The sequence below is a fragment of the Perissodus microlepis genome, chromosome 5, assembly GCF_051167445.1.
Source record: "Perissodus microlepis isolate ML-2025 ecotype Zambia chromosome 5, ASM5116744v1, whole genome shotgun sequence".
NCBI lineage: Eukaryota > Metazoa > Chordata > Actinopteri > Cichliformes > Cichlidae > Perissodus > Perissodus microlepis.
In genome coordinates, this window is record NC_140465.1 from 26,234,222 (window position 1) to 26,258,861 (window position 24,640).

The 24,640-nt window shown below is 37.9% G+C and overlaps 1 protein-coding gene across 9 annotated transcripts in view; it reads right to left on the reverse strand.

Moving 5' to 3' along the window:
• Nucleotides 1-24,640, reverse strand: part of ptprt (protein tyrosine phosphatase receptor type T) — a 313,327-nt gene that overhangs the window by 267,921 nt on the left and 20,766 nt on the right. The gene's annotated exons all lie outside the window — the stretch shown is intronic.

The following is a 24,640-nucleotide window of genomic DNA, read 5'->3' on the forward strand; positions in this document are numbered from 1 at the left end:
CTTTTAGCCTCAAGCACTGCATACACACACATCTGCAACAGAGTCCCTTAATTAGACATATGCTTTGACGCACAACCGTTTTAATTTGTTTTGAAGTATTTGAAATTGGAGAACGTCATTGCTTTATTCACGAAATCATTTAATGCTTACTTTTTTTGTCTGCCTCTTTGTCCCAGTCATCCACCGAGGAAATAAATGCCAGTTTAAACTTCATCAAACATGTTTTTAGATTTCAACAAGGCCAAATCAAGATGGCTTATGATGCTTTGTAGAATATTGGCAGCATTTAACTGCAAAATCCTTCAGTAGTGTTGTAGCATAGCTGTTGTGATGAGAGCTTAAACTGTACATCGCCCACTGGCTTGTGAAGTCTTATCTTGAAGCTAGCTTTGAAGTGAGCATTTTGGTCCAGACATGACAAATAAGGGGACATCTGACTAGGAAACTGCATGTTTATGTTGTAGGTAGACCTGGCCTAAAGCTTGCACTGTTTTAAATTTAAAAAAAATGACCTTAAACTACAACATAAACTCATCTGCACAGTGTTTACTGAGGCTACAGATCAAGTGAGCTAGGCTGTTCTCCTTTAGATGTCTATGCATTCTTACCTTTTTATTGTAACCTAATGATTTGGTTACAAATCATCACGGAATTGCCGCAAATCATCACCTGTTATATATTGCAAATAATTCAGGTTTAAAGGGCTTCGCATTGGCTTCATTTTTCAGACCTGGATGCTACATAACTGAATTTCCCAGAGGAACCCACCCGAGGGATTAATAAAGTTTTATCTTATTTTATCTTACATCCATCTTTTACATACAGTCTGTGGATAATGCTGACGTGTCAAGCAAGTGCCCATTTTCTTAAAAAGACTAAGAAACAATGGCTGAGTCACACCTTGTGACTGTGGCTCTGCCTTTTCTCGTCACTACAGAGTTGGTGTGGAGAATTAAGGCTAGTTCCAAGCTATGAGGCAGGTGAGACTTCCACAATCCTATTATTGAGGATATAGGATACAGAGAGCTGGAGCATTGTTTACTCTTAAAACATGCACAGGTTTAAAATGCACAGCAGATTGCATATCCATATATCCATATATTGATATCTTTAATACACACCCTCTGAATAGTGTCTAAAATATATGATATGGTTTTGATTATGCTTCTTCAAGCAAGCCTTACATCAACTGGGAAATTAATTTGAAAAACATGGGAAAAAAATTCATCCATCTGCATTCCGTTTGAAAAAATAACCTCCAGCAAAGGGTGAAAACTAGGAAAACACTATTTTTCTCACAGATATGAAAATAACTGTTATAAATTAATCAATACAGAGATAATTAGCCTTTATCGCCCCCTCGTTGTTCAGTGATCTCATTAGAAATGAAAAGAAATCAAAGTGAACTCATTAGAACAGAGGGATAAACAGGCAAAGGGGGGCTGTGGGGTATCTATCAATATTCAATATCAGAACTGCAATTTTAAGGACCACAATCAGGGCACAAGAGAGAGAGAGAGAATTGGCTCACAGCAGTAGCCAAACATTCAGTATGTGTGTGTCAATGCCCCTGATCTAGTTTTGAAATTCAGCACGACTCCTCCCCTCTCTGCACACAAACATAATCACATGTTCTCAGTCATAAAATGCATTTCCATAATGAAAACATAACACTGCTGCTCGAGTGTGATCTGAAGCATAGGCGTGTGTGTGTTCTTGTGTGAAAGTGGATGCCATGGTGAGAATGTGTTGCGGCGGGATGGTACGTGTATGGGCTCATGTATGTGTCATTGCTTTTATGCATCAGCCATTATTGTTGGGTCTGTGCATATGGTAACGTGTGAATTAGTGTGACACCAAAACAAGCATAATCTCTTTGTGTATGCAGTTTAGCATTAATGTATGGGATATATAAGGATATATAATCAATTAATAATACTGCAGCCTGTGCATACATACACAGATAGAGATACACATGCACAGAGAACAATCACCCTATGTGATGCCTGTTATATGATTATTAATCAAAATTCCCTTAAAATGGGTTTGCGATTCCCTTATTGTTTAAATTTGGCAGCACTGGTTTACTCTGCTCTTTGGCACTCTGTAATTTTCTGTTAGTCAGCAAACGTGTTTCCCTAAAGTTGTCAACTTCTATGTCATAGCATAATGGAAAACAACTTAGTTTCCATCATCTCGATTAAATAAACCACTTTTCTGAATTACAATAAAATGCAGGAAACAGGAAAAGCATTCATGTTTCACTTACACCCTCATGAATAGTATAGCCTACACATGAAAGGTGGCTCATGTTGAAAACTGAGCTACATGTACCCAACAATCTGCAGCTCTCTAAATGTATCTGTAAAAGCACAAGACTCCTCCTGTGGGTTTCCAGTAAACGCTGGTGTATTGATGCATGCTGCTTTTAAAAGCGGCTGATATAAAGTCATTGTTCTATCAAAGAGGTTTTTACAGTATTATAGCGCTATTACAGTATCATTTATTGTACCCAGACTCTACTCAGTATCTTATCTCATGCATTTTTGTTAGTGAGTCATAATAGTTCCCTTTCTCTGTGCTGTGCAGTTTACTTCACTGACATTTTGTTCCTAAAAATAAAAATTAAAAAATTAAAAAATGCATTTGGAAAAACAACATTTCCTTCAGTGAAAAGCTCCAGGATAGAAAGAAGTTTCCCAGGTAGCTAGGGTTGTGCCGATGGATGATGATGTCAGGGACTGACGATAGCCAACTTTTAATGTAATTTTTCCCATTGATAGATTAAATTAATGTCATTATTATGAAATGGGCATGCAATGGCTGTGTACGGAGGAGTTACAGTGATCCATCATCATCAAATCTGAGAAAACCGGAGATTGTTCCTAACTGCTGGATGGATGTTTTAAGCTAGAGCACAATGTGACAGTAAATTTGCAGAAAAAGTTCAGCTTTGTGTAAGAACAGAATGTAAACAGCGAGGAGAGTGATGTGAAAATTTTTGCACAGATAAAGACAAACAAACTGGACAATAACTAAACAAAGAACCAGCAAACATTACAACTTTTAAAAATGTTGTCTACCGTCCCTCAAAGGTGAGCACTCTAACATAAAGTTCATAACTGCAACTTACAACAATATCGCTACCTCCTGTGACAGAATTTACCGATGCCAATGACTCTGAGAAAACTATTTTATTGCAAAGTTTTCTGATTTTAAATGCTGGTGTGACCGATTGGTCTTTAAGCAGATGGTTTGGTGTCTTCAGTGCCAGAGCATCATTTGTCTTTCAGTCTGCTGTGGTTTAACCACAAAGAATGATCTCAGTCTTACTTTAGCCACTTAATTCCTCCCTTCTAAGTGTTCTCTCATTTTTGGATGGTGTCACATTTATTTGCATGCTATACCTTGCTGGCAGCCAGTGAAAAATATTTAACCAAGATAAAAAAAAAAAATGAAGATCAACTCCAGCTCCTTGCAGTCAAACCTATGATTTTCTGGCAACAGAATTTGGTAACTGTTTTGCAAACTTGTTTTTCAGTTGAGTAATTCCAGTTTTGCATTTAACAACTCCAATATCCCAATGAAAGCTTTAATTTTTTATTTATTTATTGTTTTTTACAACTCATCAGCGGCAGTTATTGTCAACAAATTAATAGGCAACAGAGAAATTACAAGGACTTATTGTTGTCACTGCAGTTGAGATGTAATTTGTTTGGCTGTCAACAAAACAGTCTCACCAAAGCTTAATAATCAAAATGATAATTACTTTTACACAGTGCTAAAGGTTTGCACAAATGAGGTTTAAAGAGACAAGTGTGAACACATTTCAAAAGGTAAAAGCAAATTGTGGAAACTCATAAATTTAGAACCTATTGAGAGATGGAATCCAGGTAACAGAACTACAGCATTACTTCCTCCCCAAAGGTTTCAGTCTATTTCTGATGGGATTGTATTTTTAGGCCACGATTTATCAAAGAGTGAATATGGCCTGATTCATTTAAAATGTATTATCAACACAAGTGCACAATAGCATGTAATTACCCAAATGTAATATGTGCCGTCTAAGTATGCTGTAAAATGATACAATGTCACTTAACTATATTAATGAATATTTATGTTTTATAAGGAAGTAGGTTATTGAGGAAACATGCAGGCAGAAGTGATTTCTCTGCTTGAGCTCATTTAGCCTTTTGGTTAGATTACATAGATCAAATCAACTCTATATCAACATAATAGATGCACACGCACACACACACACACACACACACACACAGTCATTACGCAAGCAACCTAGCTTTCCTCCACAAATGCTCGTAAACATGAGGATATAGCAAAGCAAATCCCCATAAGAGCAGCAAGAATAAGTTGGTGCCCTGAAAATATCCACTTACGGACACAGGAACATATCTTCTAATGATAACACTTATTTAGACAGAATTCCCTGTCTTTCCTATGTTGAAATTTTCATTCCCCAGAGGCACCAATAGCAGCCATTAAAGCCTTTCATGTCAGCAAAAGCTAACGCAGTTGGACAGGACCCATGAAGCCACAAACCAAAGGAGGGCACCCAGAGGCATCAGACTCTAAAGAGTCTGTTTACTGCTCACTTAGATAACATCAACTGATCCTGAGCATCACTGTATGTTCAAGTGTGTGTGCTGGAGCAAACCCAGGTCATGTTACTCTGTGTTCATATGTGAGTGGCTGTGTGCGGAGCAAAACATTTAGTAAACCAAAAGTGGATAGTAATGAACTACTATATGAAGCTGAACTTGATTATTTCCATTTCTCAGTACTTCTACACCATATCACTGGGAGATGTTGTATGCAAATTAAAATCTCAACAGTAACCTGAGGTGTCTGTGAAGGTTCTCAGTCATCCAGGTCATCGTAGTCAAAGGAGCTTGCAAATAAAAACGTCTGGACTTCTTTAAGTTACTTGAAGACGTTTCACCTCTCATCCGAGAAGCTTCTTCAGTTCTAAGGTCAAATGGTGGAGAGTCCTGAGGTGACTACAGAAACTGAATGTAGTTTTCATCTAGCTCAAAACTGTAAATGAAGGGACGTACTGTATAAACTGTACACACATATATTTAATATGGTTTTTATTTTGCCTTTCTATTTCCAGTTTGGTGTACTTTGTGTGTTTAGAGCTCAGTTCACGTTTCCAGGCATACAAGTATGCAACAGGAAAGTCTGAAAAACACAGGTATGGCTTAATATATGAGTGTGTATGCCTGTGCATGTGTAGGCTTTCACTAAATAAAAGTGAGTGTACTTTACTCACGCACGCCCATCTCTTAGTTAGCTTGAATTAAATCCACTGTCAGCTAACATGCCAGGAGCTTTAAATATTCCCATTAAGTCATTTAAAACATATGCTATTATATGCTATTTGCTCCCATGGTCTCCTTTCACACACACACAAAGACACACACACACCCCAAGGCAAACAAACTCACTGGCTATCTAAATGCCATTACTACCACCCGAATACGCTTGGATAATAAGAGAAAAGAGGCAGAGATTTGTTAGAGTAACACACAACTGGAACAGATGGATATGAAGTCTGTGTGTGTTCCACTTTATAAGTGTGAGTGTGAGACAAAGTGTTTGGTGGTGGCAGAGGTGAAATAATTCTGTTCATGCAACCAAAACTTGATTTGAAGAAAAAAGCCAAAGTTGCAAAGTGAAACGTTTTGGGATTTTGCCCGAGTCACATCAGCGGTTTTGTCTGGAGACACGAGGGAATGGTAAGGGAGAAAGGATGTTTACTATAAACACGGGTGCTACTTTTACAAGTACTTTATTAAAAAGGGGTCAAGTAATTTAAAACACGGAGGATACTGGTATGTTTATATACAGTAGCTCTGTGAATTGAAAAGCTTGGAGTTCGAAAGTCAGCCCAGTGAAAGAAGCAGTGAACCTAGTGAACCTATGCTAAATCCAATTTATTTGTAAAGAAGAAAAAAATTGAAACTTGTACCAAAATACTGGAAGACCACAGGTCACAAGTTGTAGTTGATTCTGAAAGGTCTTTAGGAGGGATCTCCAGTGTTTGTATGAGAGCAGAATGTAAGTGAAAAGGAAACGAGCATAGAGCCCTAAAACAGATGGAGTGCAGGTGTTAAAGATATGATCTGGTAACATGCAAATGATAACAGGTACTGGTTTATGCAAAGAATTTCATGTAATTGTTTTGGTATTTTCATGTTTTGCATTCTTGAGTTCAGTGAAAGACCAAAAAAAATAAGAGGTAAACAAATGAGCGAGTGAAATTTTTGTTAGTGTCTGCATTACGTAGAACTAATGCCAACATAAGGGCTACGGAGATGCGCTTGGATGCAGTCCTCCAAAAAGTCGGCAGCGTGTAGCCTGACGGCAATGTCAGTGTCTGTAGCTACAATACTGACTGGTTGGAAATTGGCTTAAACTGGAAAGAGACAGACAGCTGAGCTAACAACATGAGCACAAGCAGTGCTGTGGTGAATTTTCCACCTTCTGTCTCCTCTGGGGCAGCGGCTAAGCTGAAGGACTGACAACAACAGAAATACAAACAAGCGTAACCCACAGACTGGTTGTTCTACATATTCCTGACACTGGCGCCAGATAATAATAGCATTTAAACATGGATCTGGAAACCTCTGCATAGCACAGATGCAGTACCTTGCCAGGTGCTTAAGCCAATTATTGAATACTCAAACCACTCTGAGGGAGCAGGAGACTCAGTGAATGACAGCAAATGATCGAGATCATGAGCAACGCATAAAAGAGTCAGGAAATGAATGAGGTACTTACAAACAGGCAAGTTAATAATTGAGGGGAAAGTAAATACGTGAATGAGCATGTTAACTGAGTAACCATAAATAATTAAATGAAGGAGTAAACATATGAGTGTGTGAAGCTGTTTTCACAAATTAATTCTGGATGATATTGGGAGAATCAGTCTGAGACAATCAAACATCACACTAAGCACCGCTAACTGTCCAATCGCCACCAATCTGTTTCACTGGCTATCACACACAACCACAGACACACACTTCAAGCTTTATGACCACACACGACACATGAAAAAAGGCCCTCACATAAAAGCCAGCGTCTGCATGTACTGTGTGTCAGTATTGAATTTGACTGGACAGAAGGGAAACTCCAAAGTCAAAGTGGAAGCATCAGAGCATATAGGAGATTTTATTTACTACATTTATATACCCACAACCATATCCGCATTGTCCACCCATACCCATTATTCCCATTTCATGACAGTTTGAAACAAGCAATCTAATTCTGATAACAAGAAGTTACTAAAATAAGTAGTTATTTGTCTCACACATAGACATAAATTGTCTGATTTATGTTCTTTGTGAAGCTGCAGTAATTTTCTTCCACTTCCCAAAACACACTTTAACCTCACCCAAGTCAAGTAAACACAACACACACACAGAGACATGTTTACAGCACAAACAAAATGGATATACACACTTGGAAATTGAGTTAACCCTGTTTGGCCCTTGACTGGCAACCAAAGTAGCCAGGCCTGTTCTCAGTTTAACATGGTTTGACCCAACAGATTAACAAGGCCTGTTTATTAGAAAGGAGGCCATCTGAGTCACCCAGGAGCTGAATTTTCTTAATCCCATTTGAGACAGAGCCATGGTGGGTTGTAGAAACTAGGTAACCTTATTTTGGCATGGAATGAAAACCAAGGTATCTCTGTTTTGGGTTTAAAAATGGTCTAGGCTATTTAAGATCAAGCTAAAATAGGTGCTGTGAATACTCAAATGTGTGGAATAGGGTTTGACTATTTTTGTCAAAGCCTCTGCGATTTCACAGACATGCTCAATGGTTCTTTTGATGCACCCGGTTGATGCAATAATCAGTTATGTATTGATACTTTTAAAGGACTCCTAGCCATCAAATTTAAAAGTACTAGCGTAAGCAGGATTTTTTTTTCAATATGCAGGGTTAGTATTATGAAAGAACCTATTTTAACCCCTTTTTCCTAAAGGTAACCAAGTACAGGACACTCACCCAAAGCTCTCTCTGCATCCACTTTCTTACATGAATGTTGTCAGATACAGGGATTCTGGGCAGGACTACCAACCACAAGCCTCAACACACCTCTGACATCTGACCAACATGTATTCTGAAGGGAAACGCTGGTTCCCCTTAAAGTTAGAGTATGAAATGTAAATTTCTTTTAAAAAAATGTCAACAATCCTTCCATTTTTTTTAACTGACACTCACTTGTGTACCACAAAATCAGCTTCACAGGAATTGTGTACAGAACAAGCCAATTCATTTGTTAAAAGAAATGTAGTTTTCTGTTTAGTTAGTTGCACATGTCAGACGTTGTTAACCAACAAATATTTACTATTTTAATAAGAAAAAATAATCTTCCATTTAATAGCTAGTAAAAGATTAAATTGTATTTTAATCCTAGAATTTACATATATATGTGTGAATTGCTTTTGTAAAGCATTTTATGTTACAGCAGTCCCAGTCTATATGTCAGGGACTTTTACTGTGAAAGGAAGGGACAGGAAGAACCCCTTTTGGTACATGCCTAGAACAAGTTGGACATCTGGTATTAGTCAGGGAGTGACAGGTCTAATGTTCTCTTTAGACTACTGATTTGAAAAGGACTTCAGTGGGACTTTAATGTATTTGTTGCTGCTGGGAAACAAGATTGTGTGGAATTACATAAAGTACTGTAATACCTACAGTATTTTTAGATCAAAGAAAAGAGCTTAAAAAAAGCAATGTTTATCCATATAAATGAGAAACATACCTGATCTTGACTCATAACCCTCTCAGTAACCTTGGTGTAAAGAGGATCTGACTGTGCCAGATATTAGCAGCCTTGTGAGTCACAGTCATAAATATAATGATGAGCTTTCCACCACTTTCCAATTGGTTGAATCACCATAACCAAAGCAGTGCATCATTATTGTTAAACATCCAGCAGACATATGTGGGTTACTCAGCCACTTATGTCACGCATGTGACATTGACATAACAGATTGTCAGAAATTTCTAAACTTTTAAAATTGTTAGACAATCTGAGTCACAGTTGAGTTATTTGGAGAAAAGACACACATACAGGAGATAATGGTACCCAGTGATAGTCACACTCACTCTCAGTGGAACCCAAAGCCTCTCAAAACCCCTCTATCCTCTCTCTCTGTCACACACACCTCCACAGGGGTACTGTAGAGTTTGTGAAATTCCTGATGTGGTCCTGTTGCTATTAGCATGCTAATCCTGCTCTGGATTACAGTGCTGTCAGAGCGCTGCATTAATAAACCACTTCCACCTCCACCCTGTTCACTCTTAAACTCACTTTCATGGTTGCACAGGCACAAACGCGTATTCCTCTGCTCACAGAGTATGAAAACATACTCTCGCTTTTTTGCCATTTTTGACACTCACTGTAAGCAAAAAAGTGCACACGTGCACAATGTCTTTGTCGCGAACATGCACTCGCAGCACAGAGGAATTTTAATCCTAATACTCTCATTTACACTCTGTCATTTTTTTGGAGGAATTTAGAGCCACAGAGAGGAAGAGATTCTGAGTCATCACAATAAGCAGCACTTTGACAGGAGATATGAGAGTGCTGTAGGCAGTTTGTGAATACCCTGAAATCCTTATGGGGCATCAGAGTAGTAACTTTCAGATGTTTCTTTTTATTAAATAACAAGGTTTCAGAGTGAGGTTCACAAGTCATTTGACCAAGGGTCAGCGGTCATACTGCTTGTCATCAGTGCACCTCCATCTGCGATTAGTTGTGTGCCTTTAGTAATGTCAATAGTTCAACAGCGTGGGGGCAAAATCTGTCATGCAGAATGGGTACTAATGCAGTTTTGATCATTTAAAAGTCTGCACTTGCCTTTACCCAAACTTTAAAGTTAACGAGACTGTACGGCTCCAACTGGCCCTTTCAAGGGCACACACAAACACAGGGCCATGAGGATAAGCCCTCATACACACACACTCATCTCTAACACATACAGAGAAAGAAGCAGGCCAACAGAAAGACTGATATCTGTGCACACACAAACACACACTCCTGAATCCAGCTCTGGAGACTCTCTCACACACTCTCTGTGGTGCTCATTAGGAGAGGTAGCAGGTCCAGCCCTCCTCCTGGCAAAACTACAGGGTGGACCAACTCCCTCCCTGTCCTCCTCTCTTCTTCCTCTCCTCTTCTCCTGTCAACTTCAGCGTTCCTCTGCTACTCTTTCACTACTCTGTCACTTTCTTTTTCTCTCTCTGCATGTGTTTTTTTACTCTTCTTTTTACTCTCCTGTCATTTTCTTTACTTTTATATTATATTTTGCCCACATTTTCTTTGATTTTTCTTCTTACTACTACACTCTCTTACTGTTTCATCATTCTCGTGGTTTCTCGACTGCCCCACTTGCCCCTGTCCTACACCTCTCTTTTTTTAATGCCAACTCACCTCATCCCTTTCTTCCCTCGAGCAAGTTGTTTCTCTTATCTCATATTCTTATTATTCTTTTATCCTGGACCTTAGTTTCACTGCCAACATTAGGGCTATCACTAAATCAGCTTTTTTGGCATCTCATAAATATAGTTTAACTGAGAGAATACATGCCCCAGCAAAATCTACAGAAGCTCATTCATGCTGTATTTCTTGAGTTGACTACTGCAATGCTCTTTTTATTTGCTTCCATAAAAAGATCTTGATGCTGCAAGAATTTTAACAAAATCCTATCAGCTGCCTGCAGTGGCTTCTAATAAAATACAGGATTCAATTTAAAATATTATTTACTCATTATAATTCGCTAAATGGCTTGTACCCAAAATATATATTGGATTCTTGATGAATTAAGGTCTGATCTGAAATCTGATCAGTTAGTACTGTAGTAGAGAAATGTGAATCTAAAAAGAGTTAAAGGCATTTAGCTGCTATGCTGACAATTGTTGAACTAACCGCTAACTAACCGCTGAGGACAGATCGTCTCCAACCTTAGCTGTTTTTAAAAAAGCTCATTTAACTGAGTAGCTGTACAATCATTTTTATTACTGTTGTTTTCATTTTTTAAAAAATATTTATTGTTGTCGTTACTGTTATTATTACTATTTCTGTCTTTTTTCTTTGTTTACTCTTTTATTTTTGGTTTTAATTTTATCTTTAAAGCATTTACAATGACTATAGTGTTTGAAAGGTGCTATTAATAAACTTTAGTTTAGCAGTCCATTTCACAGCGGCTCCTGGTTACCTCACAACCACTTACTAACTGGTTGAGAAATAGACATTTTTCTCTAGCGACCACTAGTTGACAGGTGATCACCTGCATATATGTGCCTGGAAATTTAGATCTCACCAAAGCAATGTCTTACTATGTTCATTCAATATTTTTGACACTTCTCAATGTGTTTTGTTACATCTTGATTAATTTCTGAACTGTGAGCCTAAGCAGTCAGTAAATATTCATAATTCAGTGGATTTCCTGCTTATCTTAGTAAAGCGTTAGAGGGAGACTTGCCATATTTTGCTATGAACTTTTGTCGATGTTGGACACCAAAGCTATGAATGCGTCAGTTCAAGTAATATTAGCAGACTGAGATTTGGAAATATATGTCTTCCTAAACAGGAAGCAGACATTTTATACCCAACATGAAAGGATCTGACAAACTGTGACACATGTCTCTGACACAGTGACGTGTAAACAAAATAAATATGAAAAAAGCAATACTTGTATAACTAACTTGCTCTGATCACTCATTTTCAATGCGAATGCAGCCAGTCACACGGCGCTCATGCTGCCACATATTTGAACTCGTGTTTGTGCCGAAGAACGAGTTTAACTGCAAGCATATTCTCATTGAAGTTTGTCAGCTACAATTTTCTTTGGGAAACATGTAACATTTATGAGCCACAATCAAGTCACTTTTTCAGAATATCTAATGTAGAGTCGCCAATACAGAAACGGAAAAATGTCTTGATGACAACTAAATTGTGGGTGCAATTACAGTATTCAGAAACACATTGTAAAGAGCCATAGAGGATGAGTCTGCACCACTTCTTAGCAAATGATTAGAACATTTTGTTGTTTGTCAAATCAAACAGTAGAAAGGGGAAGTGATGGTGACATTGTTTTTCCAGCTTTTCTTTCTTTTTTGAAATATAGATTGTGACTGTCTGAAAACAAGCTTTGGTTCGATGCTTTAAACTGTAAAATGTCTGTGAAGGTTCTCAGTCATCCAGGTCATCGTAGTCAAAGGAGCTTGCAAAGAAAAGCGTCTGGACTTCTTTGAGTTGCTTGAGGACGTTTCACCTCTCATCCGAGAAGCTTCTTCAGTTCTAAGGTCAAATGGTGGAGAGTCCCAGATTTAAACCTAGTGGGAGTTTTCCCCCACAGAGGGACAAAAGGACCCCCTGATGATCCTCTAATCGCCTGAGCCAAGGTGTGAAAATGGGTGTGGGTCCCAATCAGCCAGAGTTTCGGGTGAGCTCATTGTGAAACAATGTGCTCCCTCTTTGGGGGGATACTCCCACTAGGTTTAAATCTGGGACTCCCGACCATTTGACCTTAGAACTGAAGAAGCTTCTCGGATGAGAGGTGAAACATCTTCAAGCAACTTAAAGAAGTCCAGACGCTTTTCTTTGCAAGCTCCTTTGACTTTAAACTGTAAACAGAACTTTCTTATTGTTGCTGTGTGTTGCATTTCTGCCTTCTTTTTTTTTTCATTTTATTTTGAAGCATCTCTTTCTATTTTGAATTCAGTTCAATTCATTTTTTTTTAACTGGCACCAATTAACAATAACAATAACCTTAAGGCGCTTCATATTGTAGAGTAGAGGATCCACAACATCAAAGAGGAAAAACCCAAAAATCAGATGAGCCCCTGTAAGTAAGCACTTTGCGATAGTGGGAAGGAAAAACTGTTGAAATGTTGAAGATACATTGCTCACACACATTGACTTATTTACCGTAGAGTGCATATGTATTAGTTCCATGAAAAAGAGACATTCTAAATTCGAAAACAGGCATACCACACACCGGATTTGAGTGTGCTTGTGTGTGGATGAGCAGCAAAAATGCAGTCGATGCATTCTAGAGTAGCTAATCATTTTGTTTGGCCAAGTAAGTAAGTAAGTATTCTTTATGATGGGGGGGGGGTGTCCCGTATGTATTTATCAATTTAGTGCAGCTCAGGATCAAAATGGTCTCGCTCTGCTTTGTGGTAATTATTTATTGAACATATAAGGCAGAAAAGCTGTGACAGAAGGAAAGGTGGCGACGAAAGAGCTGAGCTAATCAGTCAGTTTATCAACATCCCATCCAAGAATTTGAAAATAACGGCAACATTCATATTATCACTGAGACAAGGACATCTGCTCCGTCGTGGTCTGCCTCCAATTTCTTGATGTGTTTACCAAATGATTTCAGTCTTTTTTAGACCCTGCCATTCCTCTCTGGCCCACTACTCACGATGAGCTTGCTTTCTAGCACCTGGCACATAATCCCTCCAACTTCCAGTCGTATAACACTGAGTCAGTCAGATTCATCTTACTGTGTATGACTATGTTCAAACTGGAAGTCACTTGTGAATACTGCTAAACCCATTTCAGGGTTTTCAAAGAAAGCACGTGACCCTCAGGTCTTAAGATTCACAATAATTTAAGAACTACATTTATTATGGAAATATTGCTTATGCATGATTAAAGACATATAGTGTGACTGACCTTGACATTTCAAACTAAAATTAAGTTTGTGATTCATGATCATATCTATTTTTAAGCCAGTTGTTTTAACTGCTTGCAGACACTGGAGCTTGGCAAAGGATGTCTGATCACCATTAATATTAGTATACACAAAAATACATTCTAGTTAACACTTTTGTGCTTGACCTTTGATGCATCGCTGCCAGTTGGTGAAATTTAACAGAAGACAGAACAATATGGTACAAATATCCACTGTATTTTAAGCCTTTTGGGTAAGTATTTTGAGCCTATAATTAAAATTACATGAATGTCAATGCCAACTCAAACACATCCCTTTGAAAAAGTATTAAAGGTTTCCATTAATGCAACTGCCCTGTACTTATTATTAAAATAACCGCTCTAATGCTTACACATAGACACAAAAGATACAATTTTAATGTCTCGTGAGTTCGAGGTTTTCACTTCACAGTAACACTCACCACATACCACATGGCTGGCAAATACAAAGCACATCTACTCCACATGATTTACCCTTGAGCAAAAGCCAGTTTAATCCCTGTAAATATTCATAACAGGAATGTGTAGGTTGAAGTGGCCCTTCACTCACACCTCTGGCAGGCTTAATACTTAATTTAAATTAGCTGGAATGCTGAAAGCTCCTCTTAGCAATGCTTTAAGCCATGAACATCACTGAGCATTTAGTCCACTTCAAATTGTGAAACTCACATAATGGCAGATAGAGGCTGTGTAGGTCCTCTTTATCTCAGTCAGTAGCTTTTGTCCTGTCTTGGACAAAATCTAGAGTAACTGATGGTAGATTCAGACCAATTTCCACAACTACGTTACCTACTGTTCCCAATTTTTTCTTTCTATTAAATTCTGCATACATTTGTTTTTGGTGCCCACTGACCCCTTCTGATTTCCATGAAGCATGTGCACACATCTGTTTTATGCAAAACAGGACAGTTAAGTTTGAAAAGTGTTGGGAAAAATCAGACACTTTATTTCATATTAGCTCCTCTTCAGTGGCTCACTATTAAATCCAGAATTCATTTTAAAGTTACACTAAGTCATTTTTGAGGTAATTTAACAGAAAGAAACTATAGGATCATAAACATATATTGATCATAAACATATATTGATTAGTGTCTTCCAACAAATTAATGCATTTCAAATTGCATTTCAAATTCAGAATGAATCCATTAAAAGAAATTGAAGTGGGCGCCGGTTTGTGAAAGCCATCACACCATCCTGAATACACTGGCCGAGATTGACAATGCCGTTCCACCTAATTGCATTTTATGTGTGACTAGAGACCAGCCACATACGTAGTAAGTTACTTTAAATTTAAAGATCATAAATAACTCTTAAAAATGACTTCTGGAGATAAGCCTTATGGCCGAACAAGATGAGAACTTTTATATCTGGAGAAAAGTTCTCGTCATGGCTGACCATAAAACTTTTCTCCAAAATACATTTGGCTTATCCATGTGGGCAGCTGCAAATTCCAGTTGAGCTTGAAGGTGTTGATTTTGGAGCAGGAGCTGCTTTCTTGATCAGCATCCTCTCAGGCAATGAGGATGGAAAACTCATTTCGTTGTGGACAGTAATGCTGGTATTCCAGCAGTTTCCAGTTCACGGTATGCTGGAGCCTTGTTGGTTCTTGGTTTTTTTTTTTCCTGAACATCCTACATTTTATTTTATCTGAGGGTGACAGTTTGGGTCTTCTTTGGTACCCTGGCAAAGTGGGGACACATTTAATAACTTGTACTTAGAGTTGTTTTAACTGATGATCCTGGAATCTGCAGTTGGTTTAAAATGATCTGTTGAACTTTTATAATGGACTTCCAAATGCCCTGTCATCAAGCCTGTTCAAAATTTGTGGACTTTGCTTAAAAGCTGAGTTTATGCCAAGTCTACCAATTCTGCCAAGAAGAGCAATATCCAGCCAGAACTATGCCAGGAGCTTGTTGATGACTACTAAAAGCATCTGGTCGAGGTCAAACTTGCTAAGGGACATTTACCAAATATTAGTGGGGGTGTATGTACCCTTTTGACCCTGTATGCACACTTTTGAGTGTATGATGATGTGTTTGTAAAAAAATCTCACCACAACTATATACAATTGTTGTAAGTAAGAAAAAAAATACAGAATATGAATCTTTGACTACAGGATCTCCACCTATTTTCATCTGTGTCAACCTATAAAACCTCGATCCGTTAATATAGTGATAGCAGTACTGATTGTAGAAATGATAAATACACACACACACATACGCACACTTGTCCAGTTTTTCATCAGGTAACCTGGGGTTTAACCTGTTTAAACTGAGACCTGTTCTTTCATCCAAAGCAGATTAGCTCCACACACACATGCTCACACACACATTGACCTGCAAGACTGGTCATGGTAAAATATTGACACACATATATTGAGTACCTATCTTGCTTACTCAATCTCTCTGCAGACTAACGTAAAACAGTTATATACAGAATGTATTCCTTCTCCCTCCATGACAAAGATTGATTACAATCAGGGGATTTATGGGAAAAATTAGCCAAGCTTGCTCCTCTCAAGTACACAAACACACACTTACACCCATTTTGTTTTACTCATTTTATAGGGACATATATCTGATATCTGTTTACAGACTCACACTCTGGGGAGACCCTATAATTTGAATAAAATGAAAACGACAATCTGTATTCCAACAAAAAAAAAAGGGGGGGGGGGGAGCTACATTGTGCATGAAAGCACATATAAATACAAATGCCTGTGAGGTCATCATTTGTGGTCATGCACCTGCATAAATCAGTGTTCGTTGTCTGAATGTCACTGTGTGTTTTTGTTTTTGTGTGAGTTTTTACTACCTGGGGTCATGTTTTTGAAACCAGGTCAGCCTTTCACCCCAACAAGAGAGCAAGGACAGGCATACCCATGGGCTCCTATGTGTGTTGTTATGTGTGTGTGTATTTATAGTAATGCACAGGTGCACAACTCTCTGACATCTCCCCTCTGCTTTTTCATCATTGTCCTGATTTTATATGTGGATGCATTGCTGTGTCTCTAAAAGTGTGTACTGCCCTGTGTGTTTATTCTCCCCAGAGCCTGCCATTGGCCTATTTCAGACTGAAATGTTACATAGTGATGTTTTTTTTTTTTTACCTCGATCAGAGTCCAGCTAACCTGTAAATGACCTTGGTCCAACAAAACTAGCTGGACCTTCCACTCAAAAATTGTTTTTCATAGCAGGTGCACAAACATTGAACTGATGTGGATGTAGTGGGCCTTTTTTTCTACAAGAATGAAAATGTGTTTCCCTGTCACAGGAAAATTAAGATTCAGATTTAGATATTACATGAGTACAAAATATTAATGTCGCATTGCTCCGTGTAAATTACAGTCTATCAATGTGATACAAAGCAGTTTGAAATCTCGAAGTCTTTTGATCTTGCATCATACGGATTTAAAAACAAATACCAAAACCTGGGATTGGGAAATGCTTAAAGATGGGTCAGAATGACTACTTTCTTGGTTTTAGGTATAGACTGAAAAATGACCTTGTCTCTCTGAGGGTACTGTAGCTGCTTTTCCTCTGACCCTGCCAATCATTATCCCAAGGGCTTTCTGACTTAAATGTAAACATACGTCAATTGGCTTCTGAAGAAATAACTGATGCATTTCAATAACAATGACTGCCTCAACTGGGATGGTCCTCGCAGGCTTTCTGCTGTGTGGATTTCAGCAGTGGCTGAATACAAAACCGGCATGTCAGTCTCCTGCTGGGAAACTCTCATCCCCAGAGTTTTTAAAAGAGCCAATCCCTTCCAACTGCTGTTTTTGCCTTGAGAGTGCTGGTGCTTGAATTTGTCAGAAAAGAAGTTTTGCTCTCTTCCTTCATTCCTTTCATTATGCCCCTGTGTGTAGATATTAAGTTGGGTCTAAGAAATACAAGCCAAGATGGGGCCATAATATTGACAAGCTTGTGTGCGCACCTTTATCTAAAATGCAGGCCAGTGGCCAGAATGAAGACTGTGATTAATGAGTCTCTCCGTCAGAGATGCTAATCACTTGCAGCTACACACTCCAAACAAGACCTGTATGTGACCTGACTTCTTAGTTAAAGCATTCAGAAATGTCTTATCACTTTTCCTCTTTCTAGACATACAGTCACAAAGGCAACTTCTGTAAATAGGAAACTAGCTGGTAACAAATGTTGTAAATTATAGGCAAACATTTTAAGAAAATCTAGTGTGTGTATACACCTTCCTATGCGTGGATGATACTGAGATGCAACTAGTTTTAATTTTGTGTGTGTGTGTGTGTGTGTGTGGGGGGGGGGGGGGGTGTTCTTCATGTTGGTGCATGTGTGGCAAGGTGGTAGAGGGTTAAGCAGGGGTGGGGGGGCAAGATGATTGGCAGTTGGTCTGGACCAGGGTGTTCGGCTGGAACAGGGCTTCAGCACAGCCCAGTAGACATGGCCTCACACACACACATTCACACACAAAAACACCCATAACAGGCCTAAACACGTGAGCATGGAATCACTTTCCCTTCAGTACAAATACACACACACAAACACCACAGGGACCTCTCCTCACCTCAACTTGTCTCCCTTTGACAGCTTTCAACAGTGGTCAACACATTCACACATACACACATATACAGAACACACAAGAACAACACACTGAACTCTTGACAGATACATCCTCCCACTCTCCTCCCTGTCACAGTGCTGGCTGCCTCACTACCTATGCGTGGACATACACATACACACATACTGAAGGACAGCTTGGCTCTTGGTCAGGTCAATGGTTCGTGCTACAGAAACACCTCAACTTGTAAAAGCCAGGGGATACTTTCAGTCTCTCTTCACACTCTGTTCATTTGTCTCCTGCTGTAGTATCTCTCTTTTTCTCCTGCTGCTCATTCTACGGCACAAAAACGAGCCTTAACCTCTTTTTTCTTTCCAAATATTTGTAAAATTCATTCATCATTATCATTTTTATAGTAACAAAAAAGCTTGAACTTCATAAGACGCCAGATGGAGGATGTGCAATGTGTAACCTATAGAAGCTTTGTCATTTGTTCAAACTGCGTGTGAGCAAAGTTATCTGCTATGTGTAGACACAACCCTGGTCCATCCCTTAGGGTAGGTGCCTGGTGCTTAAATGACTAATAGGTCAGTGTTAAGTGGCTTAATAAAAAAATGGTCAACTACAAGGGTTGGACTGAAAATCAGTACAAAGCTGCCAATGTGTGAAGAAAAACTTTAAAAACGGGAAGTCCTTGGAAGGAAAATATGAAGAATAGAGGGATGGCTTAAGACTTCTGTACAGTAGATTAAGTATATACAAAAAGTAAATATGGAAGAAAAAAAGGGGGTCCAGGGGAGGAGGAAGAGGTGGTGGTAGAAGAAGTAGAGGAGGTGGAGGTGGAAGAAGCTTGTTTTTGGCACTGAAAAGAAAGCCATCATTAACTCAGAATTTCCAAATAATAAGTCAAAATTTCAAGTTAATAATCTGAAATTTTGAGTTAGTTCAACAGTTACATGACACACCTTTACAAAGCTTCCTGACTGGCAGAACTAACTTGAACTTTCTAGTTAATTTCTCAAAATTTCAGATTATTAACTTGAAATTTTAAAATGCCTACTCCAAAATTTCATGTTATTTTCTTGAAATTGTATCTTATAAACTCAAAATTTTGAGATGCATAACTGAAAATTTCAAGTTATAGATAGCTCCATCTAGCCTATTTTCATTCGTTCTCCTAAAGAATCTCCTGTTCTAGTTCCTCATTGCACCCCACAAACATTTACATCACAGAGCCTAACGTGGTCACGGTATATTCAATTCTCTCGCCAGGTTTTGTGGGTTTTGAAAAGAGGCTTTAAATAATCTACACCTGACTGATTTAGATAAGGTTATGCTCTTATTGGAACAAAGAAAAGTGCCACAATTTCCAATCTAGTGGAAGAACATGAAATAGAAATGAAAAATGAGGCCTTGTGGAAAAAAAAGAAAGAGCGAGCAAACAAAATGACCTTGTGTCAGTCTGTGATTTTTAAAGTTCCAGTTTCTTTATCCAAGAAAACTATGTTTGTCTCTCAAGGGAGGTGCTTGAAATGCATAAATTAAGAACAAATGATCAAAAAGGGGATAAATGGGCAGCTGTAACATGATTGGGCTGCTAATCAAAGCCAGCATTTTCCACTATCCATCAATGATAGAAAGGCACCAAAGCCTTGAGAAGCTTTTGCAAAGTAACCCTTCCTTTGAGTTTGAAAAGGGGTAGGAGGACAAGAACAGGGCTTTCAACTCACTGAAACCACCCCCACATGTAAACACAGGCATTACATTTTTTCAAAGCAAGTGTGGAAAAAAGTTGAACCGCAAATACAATTTGAAGGTGTAATTCCTTCAAGCAATAAACTAATCAATATGATTTTGATTTATTATGTGAATGCGAGCAATCAACCTTTGACTTCTTTGAAAACAAGATGCAGATTTTAGAAAAAAAAAAAGCCCAAACTCCTTCCACCATACATCCACAAACAAACAGACACATACAGATTTCGACTTCCAATTTTAGAGCCTTATGGTCACTGAGTTGGAATAAGAAAGGGGACGAGTGCATGCATGTGTATTTGGAGAGACGTGTGTGTTGATGTGAATGCACGTTTGTGTGTGTGTGCAAGTGCTTGACAGCCGATCTTTAGCCCCATTAAACTATCACCTTTCAAGGCTATGGACTAACATGGCCTCCCTCTAGCAGATGTCTTCACAGTCATTAACGTTTCCACATCCAACCATGCTAACAAGCTAACAAGATGTTACGAATAGCATTATGTCTTCCAGTGTTTTTTTCTCATTTAGCTTAAATCTTTTTTTTGGACATAACATGTTTCTAACTATAAAATGACGAAATGGCTTTATTATTTCAAAGTTATTACAGTATTGTGTCATTCAAGTGTGTTGAAAAGAGATTTGTGGTTCTCTGTGTAGCATTATAACCTCAGAATTTTATCAGCTGTGATTCAGTAGCATCATTTTTTATTAGCTTAACTATTAACTGTTGTTTTAGTGTTATGCTAGAACGAGTAATATTATACTCCTATTGTACTAGTTAAATCTTTGTGCACTCAAAATAAAATTAAGCAAAAAATAGCTTTCCTGATAAATTTCTTTAAAGAAAATCATGCAAGAAGAGTAGTCACCTTATCGTTACTTTTATTTTCCTGGATTTTTTTAATTGCTCGTTTGTGCTTTGTTTCCCATGAACATGTAGATACATTTTCATTGTGTTACTTTATCCAAATACAATGAACAAACTACATAATGTCTATTTGGCTTTTATTTAATTTATGGATTATTTTTGTGTTTGGAAGTTTCTAATGACATGTAAGGTTAGTGGTATTATAGAATGCAGTACAAAAACTTTAATCTCTGAACCAAGCCTCCAAGGTTTGTTGATTTGTTATCCTTTTAATATTTAACTTGTTAAATTGATCTTGTTCCTCATACATCAATTATCTACTCTGTCTGTTCTATTAATTATGCTTCTATAATGCGGGAATAAATCAGAAAGGTATCTCATTTCTTGCCTCCATATCTTTCTCTATGTCCTTCCATTTCCCTGTTGTGTCGACAAAAATTCAATAAACCTCTATAATGTATTTGGCAGAAAAGCAAACCGCTCTTATGTTTTTCTATATACTGCACATTTAGGTATTAAAAATTTCACAAAAACCTTGCTTTGCCCTTCAAGGAGAAAAAAAAATCTATGTGACTTGGAATGAACTATCTACTCACAAACCACAGCTGACTGAATCACTCAACATATTCTGTCTAGAATGCCAAATATTCTCTACATTTATTATTTTAGCTTTGGGGTGTAGCTTTTGTTTCGGTAAATATATTGGCAGATCAGGTGGAGTGTGACAGAAATAGAGCTTGATTACATAGTACCACATTACATCAAAGAAGTATCTAAATTTCTATGTCACAAAAAAATCACATCAAAATTCAAATTAGTTTAATTTCCATTAAAACACACAATACTACGCATTTATTTAAAGTAAACTAACATTGCTTTGACCACAGGCTTCTTGAAGAAAAACAACCCACAATGTCAAAAAGTCACATTTTACACAGTGTAGAACAAAATACAATCATAAATAAGTAAGATTAAGCAGCCAAATTGTGATAAGCACTTGTACTAAATAGGTATTTAACAAGAGCAGAAAAGAATTGACCACGCATTTTTATAATTCATTCCATTAACCTTTGCTCATTTGATACAATATGACAAACACACACACAGGCACACACAAACCTAAGAACCCCCTACCAACATAATTGGGCTCAACTATCAGGGCTGTTAAATCTATCATCTGTGAACTGGGCACAGCAGTCATCCATCAACACACTGCCAGCTGCAAATACTGTAGGCAGCATTACATCTATCTTTCCGTCACACAGAGATACACATTAAAGTATCTAAAGGAATGCAAAAAAGTGCCCGCATGTACAAACAATATTTTTTGCTGAAAACATGAAAGCACATGAATGTATCACTATACATTTTTACTAACTATAATCACATTGAATCCATTCATTTTCTTAACTGTTTATCCACCTCAGAGGTTGCAGGTTCCAGGGGGAGTGGAGTATGTCCCAGCCAACATAGGGCATTAGGCAGAGTACAACCCAGACTAGTCCATTAGTAAAGGACAAATAAAAAACAAACAACCATTCACACTCACATTTAATTTACAGCCTACGTAACTGACGGGAGAGCTGTACACAGAAAGGTTCAGCCATCCAATCAACTTAAAACAATAACCTTCTTACTGGGAGATGACAGCCACCTATCTCTATCTAAAATCCAGGCCTATATCATCTCTTTCTCCCAGCCCAACTTCCATCACCTGCTAGTCAAGTTACATCCATGCTATTTCTCTTTAAATTTTCATTGTTCTCATTTTCCTTTTCTCTTAATAACATAATTTTTTGTTTCTTTCCTACAAAGGAAAGATACAAAGGATACAAAGGAGGAGGAGTATTGTGAGGTGTTGAGAGAAACGCAGAAAGAGAGAAGCAGATAGAAGCCAGAAGCAAAGAGAGAGCGATCAATAAGTCAGGTCTAGTTTATCAGTCTGTATTAATGGGAATTAACCTTTAACCTGCACTCTCAATGACACGCTCGCAAATACAAATGTGCAGCAAATCCCCTAATTGCAAATGTCATGTAGCTGCAAGGTGTTATTGACACCACCTTATTATCAACTATTTGTGGATCTAAGTGTGTGTGTGTGTGTGTGTTTCCTATTTGTGCAATCATTCCAATAGTCAGATTTTGTTACACTTTTGTTGTACCATTTCTTTTTATTTTTAATGTCCAACCTGTATGGCATAAGTTGATACAGTCCAGTAGTATTCACAGAGTATCAAATACTGTTTTTCTGCCACACCATTAGTGTCTGTATCTAAGTATACTTTAGTGTCTACACAGGGTTAACACTGAGACACACCAAACCTTTTTTAAACCTAACTAAGTAGTTTTGGCACCTAAACCAAACCAGTGTGAGAATCTGGTGACTGAAGGCACCAAAGCCAGAGAATACCGGCCCTCCTTTACTAGTATATGTGTGTGAAAATTCTTTTTCTGTGGAAAAAACACAACATGTTTTCAAAGCTTTCACTGGATTAACAAAACTATTTAGTTGTAACTATTGCACACATGTACATTACTAAATCAGGATGATTCGGGATCAAAAGTATTGTGTAATTTGTCATTTGCATACATCTAAATGCTCCCATTCCTCGATATTACATAACATGTTTATCTCCAAGTGAAGTGTAAAATATGGTTCACCAGAACGATGGTCAAAAACCAAAAAGCGACACTGAGGCTGAAAACTGTAAACAATAACCAGTAGTAGTAGTACTAGTGATATTAGGAGTAGTAAAAGTAGTAGTAGTAATTTACAGCCCCATTATAACAATTTGTTCATGCATATGGTAAGAGGCACAAAGTATGAACAAATCAACATTCAGAAATATTGATAAAGTAAAGATTTCTGCATGAAAAACTTGTGCATACAATTTACACACTCTGAGTAAATGAAGGCCATTGTATTCACATCTCTGCTACTCCTGCAATTCAAAGAAACTGCAGAATTTCACAGCCTGCAGTGAGAGTGCATATGCTGATGCATATGTTTTTTATAGTTTCCTATGTGGATAATCATAGTTCAACCACAAAAATAAAAAAAAAATGTCTGTAATCAGCAATACTTTAATCATAATGGTAGAGTTACTTGATGTTACTAATTAATACAGAGAGAAATGGATGCTCACAAACACACAAGCACATACACGTGCGCACAGGTGAGCAATGTTCCATAGCACATAAAGAAATTACAAGTAGGTATGTGTGAAAATTAATTATCATATTTCTACACACACACACACACACACACACACAAACACACACACACACTTTCCACCAATCACTTAAATGAACCACAGAGCGAGGTATAATTACTATCTATCCTTTCCTCCCTTGCTCTCTTTTTTCAGAGTCTCTCACTCATCTAAATGCTAATGCAGTATCTAACCTTTATGCAGCCTAGCTAAGCTAACAATTGGCTTTGGCTGTTGCATCCTCTTTGCCGCCAAACTACATTGCAATTAAGAGAGAGAGAGAGGGCAAGAGAGATGACTGATGACAAGTCTTCAGAAAATACCAGCTTTAACAAACAAAAAAGGGGATAATGTGTGAATGATCTCTGAAATGTTTGATACAATGACTTTGCAGGGATGAGTATGGTCCTACTGTGCTTTTTTTCCCTTTTCAGACAGGCTAAACATGAGGTCCACATGAAAGTTGTACATGTTCAGCGTGCACAATGCTGAGATTTTCATCTCAAAGCA